Below are 18,383 nucleotides of genomic sequence, written 5' to 3' on the forward strand. Positions count from 1 at the left end.
TCTTCAGTGAACGCCTAAACTTACCAGAGAGGAGAAAGTGTTCAGTTTCTAATTTTTTCAATTGAGTTTAATTGTCCTAGGTATTAAATTTTCTTGTAAGAGTTGTTGTATAATCCAAGTTTTGCCATGACTTCTTTCTTTTTATTCACAAAGCTTCTGTTTCACAAAGTAGCCTGGAGATTCAGCAATCCGTAGTAATTCTGACACACCAAGGATAATACATGCTTAATTGTATTGCATAGTTGTATTGATGAGACTTGGCATCACATGTACAATGTATGTGTTGCCATCTCTGTAAAGAGGTTAATCTCTCTTCATGTTAGGTTTGATTGAGAATGATTCTGTTTATAACTAGGCTCTAGATCACACTGACCCAGAATAAAATCTTTAGACTAAGTGCTTTATATGATGCTAAGTCCCTGTAAATTCGGTGAGTCTAGCTGCATCTGAAATCCATACTAGCTTACCAGTAAAAGGTGCTATGTATGAGATGTAAAACTTCTGCTTAGTTGAATGCTATGATTATAACAGTTTACAGTCAAGACTTATAGTCTAGTTGGCTTGGCATAAGTATAGTAGCATTATAGCACACAGACACAGGCATTCATGTTTTCATGTTTGTTAGCTTAGAGTCAAAGGTTCATAGAGGGGTGTCAAAGTCCATTTCAAAGAGAAAAGTCTAATTTTAGAAGCTTGCAGTTTACACACCAGAGCTTGCCTTTCAATAAATAGCTTGTGTAATCTTCCTGCTGGCACAAGTTGAAAAGTACATTCTGTTGGAAAGGAAAAAGAAAAAACTGAAGAGAAATGATAAACTTGTTTATGAAGAGAAAGAACAGGAAGAATAAAGTAGACATCGCCACAGATTTAGTTTTCATGTTGTTAAAAGTATTTGGTTGCAAGCAACAGAAACCAACTCTAGCTAACTTAGGCAAATAAGAAATTGTTGGACACAAATGGGGTCACTCACAAAATCAAAGAGAAAGAATTGAACAACTAGAGCTAGTCCTAGGGATTTCAAGGGCAGGAGTGAACAGAAAATATCTTTAGGGAGTTGCCATTAAAATGACTGTCAACTGTTTTCCATCCTAGTGTACACTGCTCGAGTTTCAGATTCCTGGGAGAGTCTGATTGGCCTAATTTGAATCACTTGCCCACCCATTGGCAGTCCCTCCAAACTACATGGAATGTGAGGGATGCGTCTCTAAGGAAGAGTGGAAACTGTTACAAAAAATGAGGATCAGGAGCTGGACAGGGAATAAACAGTAGATGTTCACTACATCACATAGCCACAATCAGCAGTAATGATTTTGCCCGACCAGAGTAAGTGGCCAATAGTTATTGGTATTTCTCTTCAGAAACATCTCTTGTCAGCTTTGTATTCATATGTGAGCTGTGGGAAAAAAATTATGCCACTTTGGTGGAGAGGGACCATTTCCCATGAATTTCAGAGTATCATTTTCATTTAGCTTTGTAAATTGTCCAGATGACCAGGAATTTCTGATATGGAGTAAAAAGATTCTAGAACCACTTTTCTTGTTTGCTTTTCTTTTTTTTTTTCCAGCAAGTTCTTACACTAGAAGTATGTCTTGCCAGAAAGTTATCATGATAATTCTCAAAAGGTATATGTATATTCTTCTTTTCTACATCTCAACGTAGAGAAAATATTCTTTGTCTTCCTGAATGGACTGACAGATTGCTTACATTTAAAGTCTGTTTCCTTAGAACTTATACCCACCCTATTCCTTCTCTACCACTTCTACCCTTCCGCTTGTTCCTCATAGTTCTTGGGCATGTACTACTTCAGCAGGGACCTGGGGTGGCTTTCGTGAAACTAAATACAATCAAAAAGCCCAGGGAACAAGAATTAATTTAAATGTGTTAATTTAATTCAGCCTTCTGCTGCAGCAGCCATTGAAGAGCAGTGGTCATTACTCTGTGCTACCCCATGGTCACAGACCTCAGCAAGGACCACAAGGTGGCCAAGCACACTCAGTTTGTGCTGGACTAATCCCAGAGGTATATGGTTTCGCTCTGTGTGAGTAGTGTACACATGGGACTGTCAAGGTTTCCAAGGACAAGTGGGCCCTCAAGTTCATGAGGAAAAGGGTGGGGACACACATCCGTGCCTAGAGGAAGAGGGAGGAGTTGAGCAGCCTTAAGGAAAACAGCTGCCAAGAAGGACTGAGCCTCCTTCCCTGAGGTACATAATCCAACCTTTACAGGGAAAAGCATATACTGTTTGGGACATTAAGCCAACTGAATACTAGTGTTTTTCAGCACACTAGCTAGATATAGAGGGTGTATAAGATACATGTAGTGTGTTCCAACCACAGACTAAAGGTTGTGAAAAGAGAACTTGCAAGAAACCAAAACCCTGCAACTTAATTCTGCAACTTAAATTGTCCCACAGTAGACAGTAATACATTCACAATTAGAAAACTTCTGTTTGGCTTGGTGACATCCTGACTACTATAGAATATCAAGTAACTGATGCATATGCCCAGACACAAAACTTTTTATCCACAGCTTGCTGTTCAGTTAATAAAAAGTTTTGTGAATGGGCATATACCTCAGTTATTTGCTATTCTATGGTAGTTGGGCTATCCCTAAACCAAATAGAAGTTTTCTAATTGTGAATGTATTAGCCAGCCATGTATTTTGATCAATAAGTGGGAAATGAAACAGCCTTTGTAAACATTAAGCCACATGCTCATTCAGTCTTTATTGTCATATCCTAGTAAGTAAATTTGCTCAGTGTTAAACAACAGCAACAAAAGGCATACCAATATCCTTGTATACCTTTGGGTGTAAACTTTTCTGGGGTTTTACATTATTATGAAGTCAAAGACAGATTTATAACTTCCTTGAGATAGCTAAAACTTACACAGCAACCTCTTTAAGTAGGGATAAATTATTATAAAGAAATTGATCCTGCATTATTTTCTACTCAGGACAGGGTTTTGGTTAAATACATTTTTGTTCTGTTTTAAAATCTCTTATACGTGCTTTGTCCATCTACTAGTTAGCTGCAAAGCAGTTGACCTCAGGCAAAGTTAAGTCCCTTGGGAAGTCCAGTGCCTAGAGATTGGGAGACAATTTTGCTTGACATTGACACTATTTAATTAGAAGTAACTATAAATGTTTAGGTAGATCAGTGGAAATTGATTATGGATGTTAGATAGTAGAAACTTATTTTACCTTGAGGAGAACATAAATATTATCAATAATATCCATTAAAATATGAATAGGGGAAGAATGGAAAATAAGGCATAGAACTAATTCCAACCCACAGGGGTTTTATGAAGATTGACTGAGGTAAACTGAGGAGTGTTACAATACATAATAAATTCTCTTTGGCCATTATAGCTTTTTTAAATTGTTGGCTCTTATTTTTACCAATCTGAGTTTTCATTGGCCTTTGTTTTTCTTACACAGTTAGAGGGAAAGGAATTATGATATGACCTTAAAATCTCTGTGCCTCAGTTTTCTTCTAGTACTTCTTTATAGGGTTGTTGTGAGGATTAAGTGAGTTAATACATGTAAGGCTCTTAGAACAGTGCCTGGCACATAATAAACACTATGTATATGTTAACTATTATTATTGTTAAGAACGATCCAAATACAGTGCTCAAGAGTGGAGAAGTCAGAATTCTAATAGGTTGCTATAGTAACTTAGACTCAAAGCTATAAAAATTTAGCTGACCTTCCTATCAAAGTTCAATGTTAATTCTGCTACATAAGCCTCTGGTATTCTTTTGTTATATCCACTCAGCAAATGTTCATTCTGAACCTAATGTGTCGGGCAGTGTAACAGGTTTTGTGAGAGCTATAGAGCCCAACTGGATATAGACACTGCCCTCATGATACTTAAATAAGAACAAAAATAGCTATAATAAAAAAATATGCTAAGTATAGTAGAAACGTGCACTCAGAAGAGGGAGAGATTTACTTTCAGTTAGGAAAACCTTGAAGGAAATAGCACTTGAACTAGGTCTGAGTGGATGTGACATTCAGAGATGGAGTGAGGAAGAAACAGATTTGTCATTGGAGGACACGATGTGAGGAAAGGAGTGGGGAAAGGAATGGGTCTGTGCTGGAAAGGTGGTCCAGGCTGTCTTTAGTTGTACCTTCCCTGTTGTAAAATGAGGGTGGTGGTGCTAAAAATGGTAGATACTGTTTGAACATAATGCTGCTGCCAAGCATTTTGCAGGTATTGCACGCCTGTTACTGAATTCCACACGATAACCAGATGAGCTAAGTATTATTTTCCCTATTTCAGAGGTAGGGAAAAGTTGTATACTTAGAAAGTAACTGCACAACCATTTAAGCACAGGAGTGGTTGATGGCAAAAGCCTGGGTTTCTTTCTAACATACCTGGCTGCCTCTTCAAAATCTCAAGCGATTGATTGACAGATAATTAAACACATATTCTACCATCTTGAGAATACTAATTGATACAAATTAGAATTTTCTTCATTACCACTTCTACAGTTTCAGCAAACAGATTTTCTGCCTCCAGCGTTTCCCAGAAACCCCTGATAAGAAGGTTTGTCTTTCCCCAAGACTGTTTCTGAAAAGGTTGCTGGTGAGCATGCAGTCTGTGCAGAGTTGGATGGTCAGGAGGGAGCACTCGTTCTGGCTGTAGTGACTTGGGGTCCCACATCTACAAGCTTGACCCTCTCCCTTCTCAGTATCAAATAAATAGCATTATCTGTGTAATCAAGTTCGAACTCAGTATGGAATTCAGGGACTCTGTGCCTTGGCTCCATTCACTTCCTGGCTTTGTTTCCAGATCTATAAAATGGCAGTAAAAATACTTTTATATGCCTCAAGGTTTATTGTGGGATAAGATAAAATTTGGTACATGGAATACTTCATAAACTATTCACTGCCTTATAAATATTGTTTTTATAATCATAGTCTTGTGAAACAGTTACATTCTCAGAGGATACATAGGGGTCTTTGTTCCTACACTTGAGTGGCTTCAGATGGCTTATTTTAGCTTCTCCTTTTTTGTAACAGACTCAACTGTCATGTCTTTGTATTGTCATTATGCTTCCCTCCAATAGCCCACTCCTCTCTCAATTTGCTTTTAATCAGCAGTCAACTAGGAAACCACATAATAGAACTTGCTGGCAGTATGTCTAAAATTAAAGTAATTTTGTTCTTCCCTTTAACAAGGGGTGAGAGGAAATTTTTTTTTAATCTCAATTGGCTTAAAATTTCATATTAATTTTTTAAATCTTGTAAGTTTTTAAGCATTTTTAGAAATTACTAATGCATGCACTTGATCTTTCAAACAATGCAAAAGCGTATAAAATAAAAAAAGATCTGATCCCACCCTCCCTTTCCTTCTCAACAACTCCCTAGAAATAATCACTATTTACTGGTATGAATATATGAGATAGGCACATAATGGTCTGCAACTTGCTTTTTTGACCAAACCGTTGAGCTTTTTGTGTCAGTACATTATTGGTTATTGCTACATAACAGAACCCCAGAACTTAGTGGTTTGACTATATTTATTACCTCAGTGTCTGTGAGTCAGGAGTTCAGTAGCGGCTTAGCTGGGCACTTAGCTGGAGGTAGATTTGAGGTTGCAGTACTGGAGGCTTGAGTGGGGCTGAAGGCTTTACTTCTAAGGTGAACAAACTCACAGACAGGCTGTTGGCAGGAGGCCTCAGTTCCTCTCTCTATAGGGTTGCTTGAGGATCTTCACAACATGGTAACAGGCTTCCCCAAGAATGAGCCATCTTAGAGATTCACTAGATCCTAGAGAGAGCCAAGTAGAAGCAATCCTTTTTCTGACCTATCCTCTGAAGTTACATCATTTTGCCATATTCTTTGCTGGAAGCAAGTTTCTAAGTTAGGTCCACATACAAGGGAAGTGAAATTAGACTTCACCTTTTGAAGGGAGGCATATCAAAGAATTTGTGGATATGTTTTAAACCACCAGAGTATGTATAGCTCTCTCATTCATTTTCATGTTTGTGTTACATTCCATAGTATGGAGGTACCATAATTTCCTTAACCATGCCCCCATTAGTAGATACTGTTACTCTTCTAAACAGTGCTTCAGTGAATACACACATATGCCTTTACCAACTTGAGCTAGAATTTAACCAGATACCTAAAAGTAGTTGTTGGGTTCTGAAGGCGGGCCAAAGGGGATGGATCCCTTAAAACTAAAGAGCTGGAATGTATACAGACATGTTTTGCCTTTCAGCTGTGTTCTGTCTAGATGGTTCAGAAAGATATTGGAGTTAGTCATTTCATGTAATCAGACTCATACAAACAGAAAACATCTCAAAATATTCTCAGTATTAAAAAAAAAATTTATACTATGAGAAATGCGTGAATTAGGGGTATAGATGTCAACATGAGTGAAATTTATTAATGTATTGTTGAGTACAAAAAACAAGAACAGAAAAATATATAGCATGATGCTAGTTATATAAAATTTAAATGTGGAAAACAGTATTTTGTTGCTTAGAAATAGTGTACAGTAAAAATATAAAGAAATCTGTGATAAATTCAGGGTAGTGGTTACTTGGAATGGACTGCAGTTGAGGAGGTGCACACTTTTAGGGGGTTTCTTAATTGGCAGTTTTATTTCTTTATCAGAATAATGAGGACACAGCTGTTGGTATTATTCTTTGTACTTTTTTGGTACATCTACAGTTATCACAATGAAAATTATGAGAGGCTCTTGATTTTTAAATTCTGAGCTCTTATTTTAGCTTCAACTTTTGGTATTAAGTATATACATTTGTTTATTGATGGTGATTTTAGTGCAGTGAAGATAGTCAAAAATTAATTAATTTTTAGGTAAAGTTAATACCTAAAGTAAATACAGTAGGCTCTGGAATTCAGGTGGATTTTCATCAGGAGACAATGAGCAAATCAGTGAAAAGATTACCAGGCTTGGAGGAATCCAACGACCTGTGTTATGGTCTGTTCACCACCATGTCTCACAGCAATTTGGAGCATTTAGTTAACCTGAGTCACAGTTTTCTCATCTGTAAATTGCAGGGAGCAAACCCACTTCTCGGTGCTATTATACAGATCACATGAAATTTTTTAAAAATTAAAAATATGAAAAGCACCTAGTCCAGTTACTGGCACAGCAGATGTTCATTATTTTCTTCCTACTCCCACAGATTACTGCCATCATGATTCTGGTACCATGTCTAGCATTTAAGCAAGTATGTATTTGTGGTAATTATGTAAAGTTTGCATTTTTCTTTTGTAATGTAAGAAAAAATGTTCAGTATTAAATATTAAGTTTTCTAATGCCTTTATACAATGAATTAAAATTATTTAATAGTGGATTCTAAACTGTACAGTTGTCATCTCTAGGGATTTCTTTTTGCTGACATTTGAGCAGACAGTTTTTTTGCTGACTGAATATCTCTTTGTTGTGTTGCTTTGAGCTCGTTAACGACCAAATTCTTATGTGGCAGCTGCACATTACACATGCTTATTCTCCATGTTCAGACCATAAATCTTCTGTGACTGAGTGACAACACCACCTGCATATTCTTTTGATGTTGCAGATATAGCTCTAATAATGTTATTTCAAAATATTTCAGACCTGTTTTCTCATACATTTTAGCGCTACTGGGACAATGAAATGATATTTCAGGATATGAGAAGTTATTGTTATTGTTTTTTGTGTATTTTACAATGGAGACCGACTGGTAGTATTTGCTATATGTAGGATTGTAGAACATGGAACAGCAAGAGTATGCGGTACATACCCAGCTGAGGTTTGTTAAATACTTAGAGTAACTCTGAGTATGTTTATGTTATCGTTTTTTCTCCCTAAAATCTATTTTCTAGCTTATTCTTATCTAACAACATGTTGAAGGTCAACATTGGGGCAATGACACAGTCACTCACCCATCCCAACCAAAGCTTTTTGTTTTGGTGGCACTACTTTTCGTGACTGGCAACCGAACACAGTGCTTGAGAGCAGAGGCTCAGTTCACGTCCTGGCTCCTCCCCTTACTAGTTTGTTCTCAAGTCACTGAACATCTCTGTACTTCAGTTTCATCTATAAAATGGGGATGACCATAACATCTGCCTCTCGGGGTAATTATGAAAATTGCTAATATTTACAAAATATTAGAGCAGTGTCTGGCTCAGAATGAGGACTGTTTAAAGATTCATTAAATAAACACATTAAATAAATATAGCCGACAGAGCTGTAGAGCATAGAGCACACAGGACTGGGCTTAGCTCTGTGGGCTCATCCCAGATTGGATCTGTCCCCAAACAGTAAAAGACGCTGTCCTTTCAGTCAGATTAGTTATACAAGCTAATAAGGATAAGGAGGAGTATAAAGCATCAACAAATGATGCCTTCCCTTTGGCTTAACCAAACCAGAAGCCTAAGGGTTAAGGGAGCCTATGTCATTTTTTAGGGCAGAGGGCTGGTGGGACAAGGGTAGGGAGGGATCTAGAGGGACAAACAGAAAATATCCATCACAGTTTCTAAGACAAAGTGCATATTTATATATAGTGCACATATGATATGTAGATATGTGCATATCTCTATATAAATTTTCCATTATCTTCCAATATATTTTCTAAGTTTCTACAGAAAGAAATGTGATCTCGGCATGTAACTGGAATGAAAAAGTCTCACAGTCACTTAAAGTGTATTTCCAGCATTACTACTTCCTGGCTTAAACAAAGGAGGAACATAGTTCATTTTCCACTTAATTCAGAAAAGCCATTCCAAGCATGGTAGGAAATGTTAAAGAGCTGATAGATAGAATTGATACTACTGCCTCCGAGGTAGAAATGCTGGCAAAACTATCCCCCAGTCTTTATGCCATATGCTTCTAATCTGCACCAATAATTTCTGTTCATAAATAGATATATTGAATTCTCTTTTTAGAGTAATAAATCTATGCCTAAATCAGTTATTTCATTTTTCTTCTACTAGAGCACCATTGAGCTCACTCTGGTGTTCATGTCTTCAATGGGAGGTAAAGCTGATATGGAATATTCTGAATAAGAAAAGTGGTTAAAAGAACACTTCAAAAGAAACCATTGTCTAACAGACTGGACACACATTGTCCTGGGGAGTTGAGGTAGCTGAGAGATGATGAATGAGCAGGCTTTAATTCTCTTGGTGATTTGTTGCTAGAGGACCATTTTAAATTTCTTCCCTGGAGCCTTGAGAAGGAAGCTCACTTGCCTCACAGCACTGGGTTAATTCTGTGTTCAGGTACACAAGGGACCTGATTAACCCTGGTTTGACAATTAGTTGTTGGTAACTAATAAGTAATTATTCAGGACATGAGGAAACACATTTTTGTAACCTTACCCCCTCCAAAAAATATATATTCAATTCACATAGGAGAACTTCAGCCTGCCTATGGTTGGGAGCCAATTTTGTTTGCCTGACTTTTGAACCTTTGAATTTAATGAGAGGTTGCTGACACTTTCTCCCATTCAACAGGTAGGAATTTAGTTTTCCCAGCTTTGCAAATCAGGATCAACTTTACCCAAAACACTGTGTGGAAGGTGGAATTCTAAGATGACCCCCCCAGTGACCCTCACCCTTTGTCTAATTCCCTCACCTGTGAATATGAGACATCATTCCTGTGATTATGTTATCTTACCTGGCAAAGGGGTTTTTGCAGATGTACTTAAGGTTAGTAATCAGTTGACCTTAAGATAAACTATTGAGTGGGCCTAGCATAATCATATGAGCCCTTTAAAAGCAAAGAGTTTTCTCTGGCTGGTGGCAGAAGTGGAAGTCGGAGAGATTTGAAGCGTGAGAAGGACATGCTGCTGTTGACTTTGAAGACAGAGGGGCCACATGAATACAGGTGGCCTTTAAGAGCATGGAGTGGCCCCAGCTGATAGACAGTAAGAAAATGGGAACCTCATGCAAGGACCTGGATACTATCAGCAGCCTAAATGAGCTTGGAAGCAGGTTTTTCTCCCAGAGCCTCCAGATAAGAGCCAAACGTAGCCACACCTTGATTTCAGCCTTCATGAGACCCTGAGCAGAGACCCAGCTGAGCTGTCCATTCGTGCTTATGACCTCCACAACTGGAAGCTTATAAATGGTGTTTTAAGTGACTACATGTGTGGCCAGAAGTATATTTTGCGACTAGTTTATCTTGAAAGGAATACCGGGGAGTTATACTGCTCTAAGCTATAAGTGCTGTAGGTACTTTCCTGAGAAAAAAGTTGATGGCCAAGGTGAGTGTTTGCTTAGGATACAGTTATTTCAGTAATGGTGTGAAAAACCACACATTCTTCTGTTAGGGAAGAGTCTGCTGCTAGTATGTAATTTTTATGTGTTTGATTCTTACAGGAGCCTTTACAAACCATTAACATTTATTAAACAAATCCACAACCTGTGACAGAAATCAGTGAACTTTTTCTGTGAGGGGCCACATGGTAAATGTTTGTGGCTTTGGAGGCCATATGGTCTCCATCGCAACTATAATCAATTCTGTCCTGGCACCACAGCAGACACAGACAATATTTGAGTGAATGAGTGTAGCTCTGTGCCAGGAAAACTTTATTTATGGTCATAATTTGGCTTGTGTTATCAGTGTCTTATCTCTGGGGTTTTTTTTCTTTTTACTCATGGCAGGTAGGTACTAGTTATTCCTTTAATTTATCACAACTGATTTCTGCCCTCATTTGTAGCTTTTCCTGACTTGAATTTACAAGAAACCTCCCCCATCAAAAAAAATCTCTTTACTGAATTATCTTATAATCTTGAGCATGTTTTAAAGTGACAAAATTGGTAGGAGAAGGACTATGGAATCTGTTTTATTACATAAGCATAGTGTATGAAACTTAATTTTAGGGTTTCCCTGGTGGTGCAGTGGTTGAGAATCTGCCTGCCAATGCAGGGGACACGGGTTTGAGCCCTGGTCTGGGAAGATCCCACACGCCACGGAGCAACTGGGCCCGTGAGCCATAACTACTGAGCCTGCGCGTCTGGAGCCTGTGCTCCACAACAAGAGAGGCCGCGATAGTGAGAGGCCCGCGCACCGCGATGAAGAGGGGTCCCCGCTCACCACAACTAGAGAAAGCATTCGCACAGAAACGAAGACCCAACACAGCCAAAAATAAATATAAAAATAAATAAATAAATAAAGATTACTATTAAGAAAAAAAGCAAATAGCTTTAAAAAAGAAAAAGAGGGGCTTCCCTGGCGGCGCAGTGGTTGAGAATCTGCCTGCTAATGCAGGGGACACGGGTTCGAGCCCTGGTCTGGGAAGATCCCACATGCTGCAGAGCAACTAGGCCCGTGAGCCACAACTACTGAGCCTGCGCGTCTGGAGCCTGTGCTCCGCAACAAAAGAGGCCACGATAGTGAGAGGCCCGCGCACCGCGATGAAGAGTGACCCCCGCTTGCCACAACTAGAGAAAGCCCTGGCACAGAAACAAAGACCCAACACAGCCAAAAATAAATAAATAAATAAATAAACAAAAAAACTTAATTTTAAAAGAGGCAAAGGTCATTCCTTTTATTTATTGACATATAATTGACGTGAAACTTTATATTAGTTTCAGGTATACAGCATAATGATTTGATAATTGTGTATACTGGCAAAATGATAAGGCTAGTTAACATCCAACACTACACATACTTACAAAATTTTTCTTTCTTGTGATGAGAACTTTTAAGATTTATTCTGTTAGTAACTTTTTTTTTTTTAAACGGGAGTCACTGAGCTTTATGGTTTCATTTGGCCCCAAAATACACTTTTAGAGGGCCTCAAATTACTAGACATGTGAATTTGAACGTTCCCCACCGCCAGGTGCCTTCCACCCTTCAGTTCCTCCCAGGAGCTCCAAAGCCAAAGTTGAGTCTGTCCCACTCGGGTCTTTCCACAGCGACTCTGCTTCCTGGGGGCTGCAGTTGCGATGTGAATGACGGTGACGTTCCAGCTGAGGGGCCTCTGCCAGCTGCTGTCACATGATTGCACGGCACGAGTTTTGTTTCCAGGCCGTTTTATAGAAGGCTTTAGACTGTATTCCCAGCACTTCGGATTTGGACACCAGGTCATCTAGCTTCTCGCCTCACTCTAACAAAGACTCCACGGTATTGTGCAGGATGATTTTGGTCTCATCTAGTTCAACCTGCACTTTAGTCATCGGGTCAGCTTCTCAGGGGTTCTGGTATCTACTGAGGTGACCGTCCAGGCCTGCGTACTGGATGGTATCGGGGGATCCAACTGGCCAGTCTGTCTTTCAACCTGCTTGGAGAATTCGTCTAGTACCTTTTCCAGCAAGGTAAACGCCACCCGGGATGGGTATTCACTGTCAGCAATGACCGCTCCCACCAGACTGTCCTTTCTCACTTAGACATGGCACAGATATTCTTGTTCTTTGACAGAAGCTCTGCTGCCTTTTGAGGAGCGCTCCACAATCAGTTGACTTGTGAAGGTCATGAATTCCTGAACGCTGGACCTCTGGAATAAGCTGAAGGAGGACACGTCGTACGCGGCTTTGAGCAGCACCGCCTTGGCATCGCCTTTGTACGGGACCCTTAGGCTGTACAGCTTCATGGCGCCGTGCCCTCGGGCCAGCTACCCGCTTGGCCGCGGGACCAGCTCGCAGGGAGCAGCACAGCGCCGCCCCTCGAGACCGCCGCCAGCTGCTGATGGGTTGGCTGGTCTCTTAGTAACTTTTAAGTATGCAGTACAGGATTAACTATAGTCACCAGTCTGTACATTACATCCCCTGACTTATTTATTGTATAAAGTAACTTTTAAATATGTAGTACAGTATTAACTATAGTCGCCAATCTGTACATTACATCCCCGACTTATTTATTGTATAACTGAAAGTTTGTACCTTTTGTCCTCTTCATCCTTTTCACCCACCACACCCGCCCCACCCTGCCCCGCCCCAGCTTCTCCACAGTTGGCAATCGCCAATCTGTTCTCTGTATCTGTGAGCTCAGTTTTTTCTTTTGATTCCACATAAAAGTGACATCGTACAGTATTTTTCTTCCTCTGACTTATTTCACTTAGCATAATGCACTCAAGGTCCATTCCTGTTCTCACAAATGGCAAGATTTTTTTTTTTAATGACTGAGCAATATTCCAGTGTGTGTGTGTGTGTGTGTGTGTGTGTGTGTGTCTCAGTGTCACATCTTCTTTATCCATTCACTCATCAAAGGCCACTTAGGTTCCATATCATGGCTATTGTACATAATGCTGGACTGAACATGGCAGTGCATATATATATATCTTTTCAACTTAGTGTTTTCATTGGGGGGGGGGTGGAATAAATACCCAGGGGTGGAATTGCTGTATCATACAGTAGGTCTATCTTGAGGAACCTCCATACTGTTTTCCATAGTGGCTGCACCAATTTACATTCTCACCCAGAGAGCATAAGGGTTCCCTTCTGTTCATATCTTTCCCAAGACTTGTTATTTTTTGTCTTTTTGATAATAGCCATTCTAACAGGAGGTGTTATCTCATTGTGTCTCTGATTCGCATTTTCCTGATGATCAGTGATGTTGAACACTTTTCATATATCTGTTGTATGTCTTCTTTGGGAAAATGTCTATTCAGATTCTGTGCCTATTTTTTAAATGAAATTACTGGTTTTCTTGCTATTGAGTTATATGACTTCTTTATATAATTTGGATACTAACTGCTTAACAGATATATGATTTGCAGATATTTTCTCCCATTCAATAGGTTGCCTTTTCATTTTGTTGATGGTTTCGTTTGCTGTGCAGAAGCATCTTAGTTTGATGTAGTCCCACTTGTTTATTTTTGCTTTTGTTGTCTCTGCTTTTGGTGTCAATCCCAAAAATCATAGCCAAGACTTATGTCAAGGACTTTACCACCTATTTTTTTTAGATGTTTTATGGTTTCAGGTCTTACATTAGGTACTATTAAGTCTTTACCCCATTTTGAATTAATGCTTTGTGTGTGGTGTAAGATAGCAGTTCAGTTTTATTCTGTTGCATATGGCTGTCCGGTTTTCCCATCTCCATTTATTGAAGAGATTGTTCTTTCCCCCATTGTATATTCTTGGCTTCTTTGTCATAAATTAATTGACCATACATGTGTGGTTTCTGGGCTCTGTGTTCTGTTCTGTTGATATATATGTCTGTTTTTATGCCAATACCATACTGTTTTGATTACTATAGCTTTGTAATTATAGTTTAAATTTAGAAAGTGTGATGCCTCCAGCTTTGTTTTTATTTCTCAAGATTGCTTTGGCTACTTAGGGACTTTTCTGATTCCGTACAAATTTTAGGATCATTTGTTCAATTTCTGTGAAAAATACCATTGGAAATTTTATAGAGATTGCATGGACTCTGTAGATTGCTTTAGATGGTGTGGATATTTTAACAATGTTCTTCTAATTTGTGATCAAAGAATATTTTTCCGTTTATTTGTGTCTTCTTTAATTCCTTACATCAATGTCTTATAGTTTTCAGTGTACAGGTCCATTACCTACTCGGTTAAATTTTTTCCTAGGTATTTTATTCTCTTTCATGCAATTGTAAATGGGATTGGTTTCTTAATTTCTCTTTGTGATAGTTTGTTATTAGTGTATAGAAATGCAGTAGATTTTTGTATGTTGATTTTGTATCCTGAAACCTTATTGAATTTGTTTATTAGTTCTAACAGTTTCTTTGTGGAGTCTTTAGGGTTTTCTATTTATAACACCATGTTATTTGCAAATACTGACAATTTTACTTCTTTTTCTCTAATTTGGATGCCTTTTATTTCTTTTTCTTGCCTAATTGCTCTGGCTAGGACTTCCAATACTGTGTTGAATAAAAGTGGTGAGAATGGGCATCCTTGTCTTGTTCCTGATTTTACAGGAAAAGCTTTCAGCTTTTCACTGTTGAGTATGATGTTACCTGTGGGCTTGTCATATATGGCCTCTGTTATGTTGAGGTACATTCCTTCTATACCCACTTTGCAGAGAATTTTTATCATAAATGTTGAATTTTCTTAAATGCTTCTTCTGCATCTAATGAGCTAATGATGGTTTTTATCCTTCATTTTGTTAACGTGGTATATAACATTGATTTGCAGATGTTGAACCATCCTTGCATCACTGGAATAAATCCCACTGAATTGTGGTGTATGATTCTTTTCATGTATTGATGAATCTAGTTTGCTAATATTTTGTTAAGGATTTTTGCATCCATATTCATCAGGGGTATTGGCCTGTAATTTTCTTTTGTTGTGGCATCCTTGTCTGATTTTGGTATCAAGGTAATGCAGACCACTTAAAATTAGTTTTGAAGTCTTATCTCTTCTGCTTTTTTGGAAGAGTTTTAGAAGGATTGGTATTAATTCTTGAGTATTTGGCAGAATTCACCAGTGAAGCTGTCCTGTCCTGGACTTTTGTTTGCTAGGAGGTTTTTGTTTTGTTTTGTTTTTTGTTTTTTTAGTTTTTTTTTTTTAATTTTGTATTTTGTTTTATTTATTTTTTTATACAGCAGGTTCTTATTACTCATCAGTTTTATACGCATCAGTGTATACATGTCAATCCCAATCACCCATTCAGCACACCACCATCCCCAGCCCCCAGTGGCTTTCCCCCCTTGGTGTCCATACATTTATTCTCTATATCTGTGTCTCAACTTCTGCCCTGCAAACTGGTTCATCTGTACCATTTTTCTAGGTTTCACATACATGCATTAATATACAATATTTGTTTTTCTCTTTCTGACTTACTTCACTCTGTATGACAGTCTCTAGATCCATCCACGTCTCAACAAAGGACTCAATTTCGTTCCTTTCTATGGCTGAGTAATATTCCATTGTATATATGTACCACATCTTCTTTATCCATTCGTCTGTAGATGGGCATTTAGGTTGCTTTCATGTCCTGGCTATTGTAAATAGAGCTGCAATGAACATTGGGGTTGCATGTGTCTTTTTCAGTTATGGTTTTCTCTGGGTATATGCCCAGTAGTGGAATTGCTGGATCATATGGTAATTCTATTTTTAGTTCTTTTAAGGAACCTCCATATTGCTCTCCATAGTGGCTGTATCAATTTACATTCCCACCAGCAGTGCAAGAGGGTTCCCTTTTCTCCACACCCTTTCCAGCATTTGTTGTTTGTACATTTTCTGATGATGCCCATTCTACCTGGTGTGAGGTGATACCTAATTGTAGTTTTGATTTGCATTTCTCTAATAATTAGTGATGTTGAGCATCTTTTCATGTGCTTCGTGGCCGTCTGTATGTCTTCTTTGGAGAAATGTCTATTTACGTCTTCTGCCCATTTTTGGATTGGGTTGTTTGTTTCTTTAATATTGAGCTGCATGAGCTGTTTATATATTTTGGCGATTAATCCTTTGTCCGTTGATTAGTTTGCAAATATTTTCTCCCATTCTGAGGGTTGTCTTTTCGTCTTGTTTATGGTTTCCTTTGCTGTGCAAAAGCTTTGAAGTTTCATTAGGTCCCATTTGTTTATTTTTGTCTTTATTTCCATTACTCTAGGTGGTGGATCAAAAAAGATCTTACTGTGATTTATGTCAAAGAGTGTTCTTCCTATGTTTTCCTCTAAGAGTTTTATAGTGTCCGGTCATACATTTAGGTCTCTAATCCATTTGGAGTTTATTTTTGTGTATGGTGTTACAGAGTATTCTAATTTCATTCTTTTAACATGTAGCTGTCCAGTTTTCCCAGCACCACTTATTGAAGAGACTATCTTTTCTCCATTGTATATCCTTGCCTCCTTTGTCATAGATTATTTGACCATAGGTGTGTGGGTTTATCTCTGGGCTTTCTATCTTGTTCCATTGATCTATGTTTCTGTTTTTGTGCCAGTACCCTATTGTCTTGATTACTGTAGCTTTGTAGTATAGTTTGAAGTCAGGGAGTCTGATTTCTCCAGCTCCGTTTTTTTCCCTCACGACTGCTTTGGCTATTCGGGGTCTTTTGTGACTCCATACAAATTTTAAGATTTTTTTGTTCTAGTTCCATAAAAAATGCCATTGATAATTTGATAGGGATTGCATTGAATCTGTAGATTGCTTTGGGTAGTATAGTCATTTTCACAGTATTGATTCTTCCATGCCAAGAACATGGTATATCTCTCTATCTGTTGGTATCATCTTTAATTTCTTTCATTAGTGTTTTATAGTTTTCTGCATACAGGTCTTTTGTCTCCCTAGGTAGGTTTATTCCTAGGTATTTTATTCTTTTTGTTGCAATGGTAAATGGGAGTGTTTCCTTAATTTCTCTTTCAGATTTTTCATCATTAGTGTATGGGAATGCAAGAGATTTCTTGGCATTAATTTTACATCCTGCAGCTTTACCAAATTCATAGATTAGCTCTAGTAGTTTTCTGGTGGCAGTTTTAGGATTCTCTATGTATAGTATCATGTCATCTGCAAACAGTGACAGTTTTACTTCTTCTTTTCCAATTTGTGTTCCTTTTATTTCTTTTTCTTCTCTGATTGCTGTGGCTAGGACTTCCAAAACTATGTTCAATAATAGTGATGAGAGTGGACATCCTTGTCTCATTCCTGATCTTAGAGGAAATGCTTTCAGTTTTTCACCATTGAGAATGATGTTTGCTGTGGGTTTGTCATATATGGCCTTTATTATGTTGAGGTAGGTTCCCTCTACGCCCACTTTCTGGAGAGTTTTTATCATAAATGGGTGTTGAATTTTGTCAAAACCTTTTTCTACATCTATTGAGATGATCATATGGTTTTTATTCTTCAGTTTGTTAATATGTTGTATCACATTGATTGATTTGCGTATATTGAAGAATCCTTGCATCCCTGGGATAAATCCCACTTGACCATGGTGTATGATCCTTTTAATGTGTTGTTGGATTCTGTTTGCTAGTATTTTGTTGAGGATTTTTGCATTTATATTCATCGGTGATATTGGTTGCTAATTTTCTTTTTTTGTAGGATCTTTATATGGTTTTCATATCAGGGTGATGATGACCTTGTAGAATGAGTTTAGGAGTGTTTCTTCCTCTGCAGTTTTTTGGAAGAATTTGAGAAAGATGGGTGTTAACTCCTTTCTAAATGTTTGATAGATTTCACCTGTAAAGCCATCTGGTCCTGGACTTTTGTTTGTTGGAAGATTTTTAATTACAGTTTCAATTTCATTACTTGTGATTAGTCTGTTCATATTTTCTATTTCTTCGTGGTTCAGTCTTGGAAGGTTATACCTTTCTAAGAATTTGTCCATTTCTTCCAGGTTGTCCATTTTATTGGCCTAGAATTACTTGTAGTAGTCTCTAGGATGCTCTGTATTTCTGCAGTGTCTGTTGTAACTTCTCCTTTTTCATATCTAATTTTATTGATTTGAGTCCTCTTCTTCTTTTTCTTGATGAGTCTGGCTAATGGTTTATCAATTTTGTTTATCATATTCTCAAA

At 38.1% G+C, this 18,383-nt stretch overlaps 1 protein-coding gene and 1 pseudogene across 2 annotated transcripts in view; one reads left to right on the forward strand and one right to left on the reverse strand.

Moving 5' to 3' along the window:
* Window positions 1-18,383, forward strand: part of TMEM123 (transmembrane protein 123) — a gene marked incomplete at its 5' end in the record, with an annotated part of 78,230 nt that overhangs the window by 37,862 nt on the left and 21,985 nt on the right. The gene's annotated exons all lie outside the window — the stretch shown is intronic.
* LOC309636677 (synaptobrevin homolog YKT6 pseudogene) lies at window positions 7,215-16,859 on the reverse strand (annotated as a pseudogene). Its single transcript has one exon. The product of its transcript is annotated as a synaptobrevin homolog YKT6 pseudogene (transcript).

This window comes from Balaenoptera physalus, assembly GCF_965194825.1.
Source record: "Balaenoptera physalus genome assembly, chromosome: 10".
Taxonomy (NCBI): domain Eukaryota; kingdom Metazoa; phylum Chordata; class Mammalia; order Artiodactyla; family Balaenopteridae; genus Balaenoptera; species Balaenoptera physalus.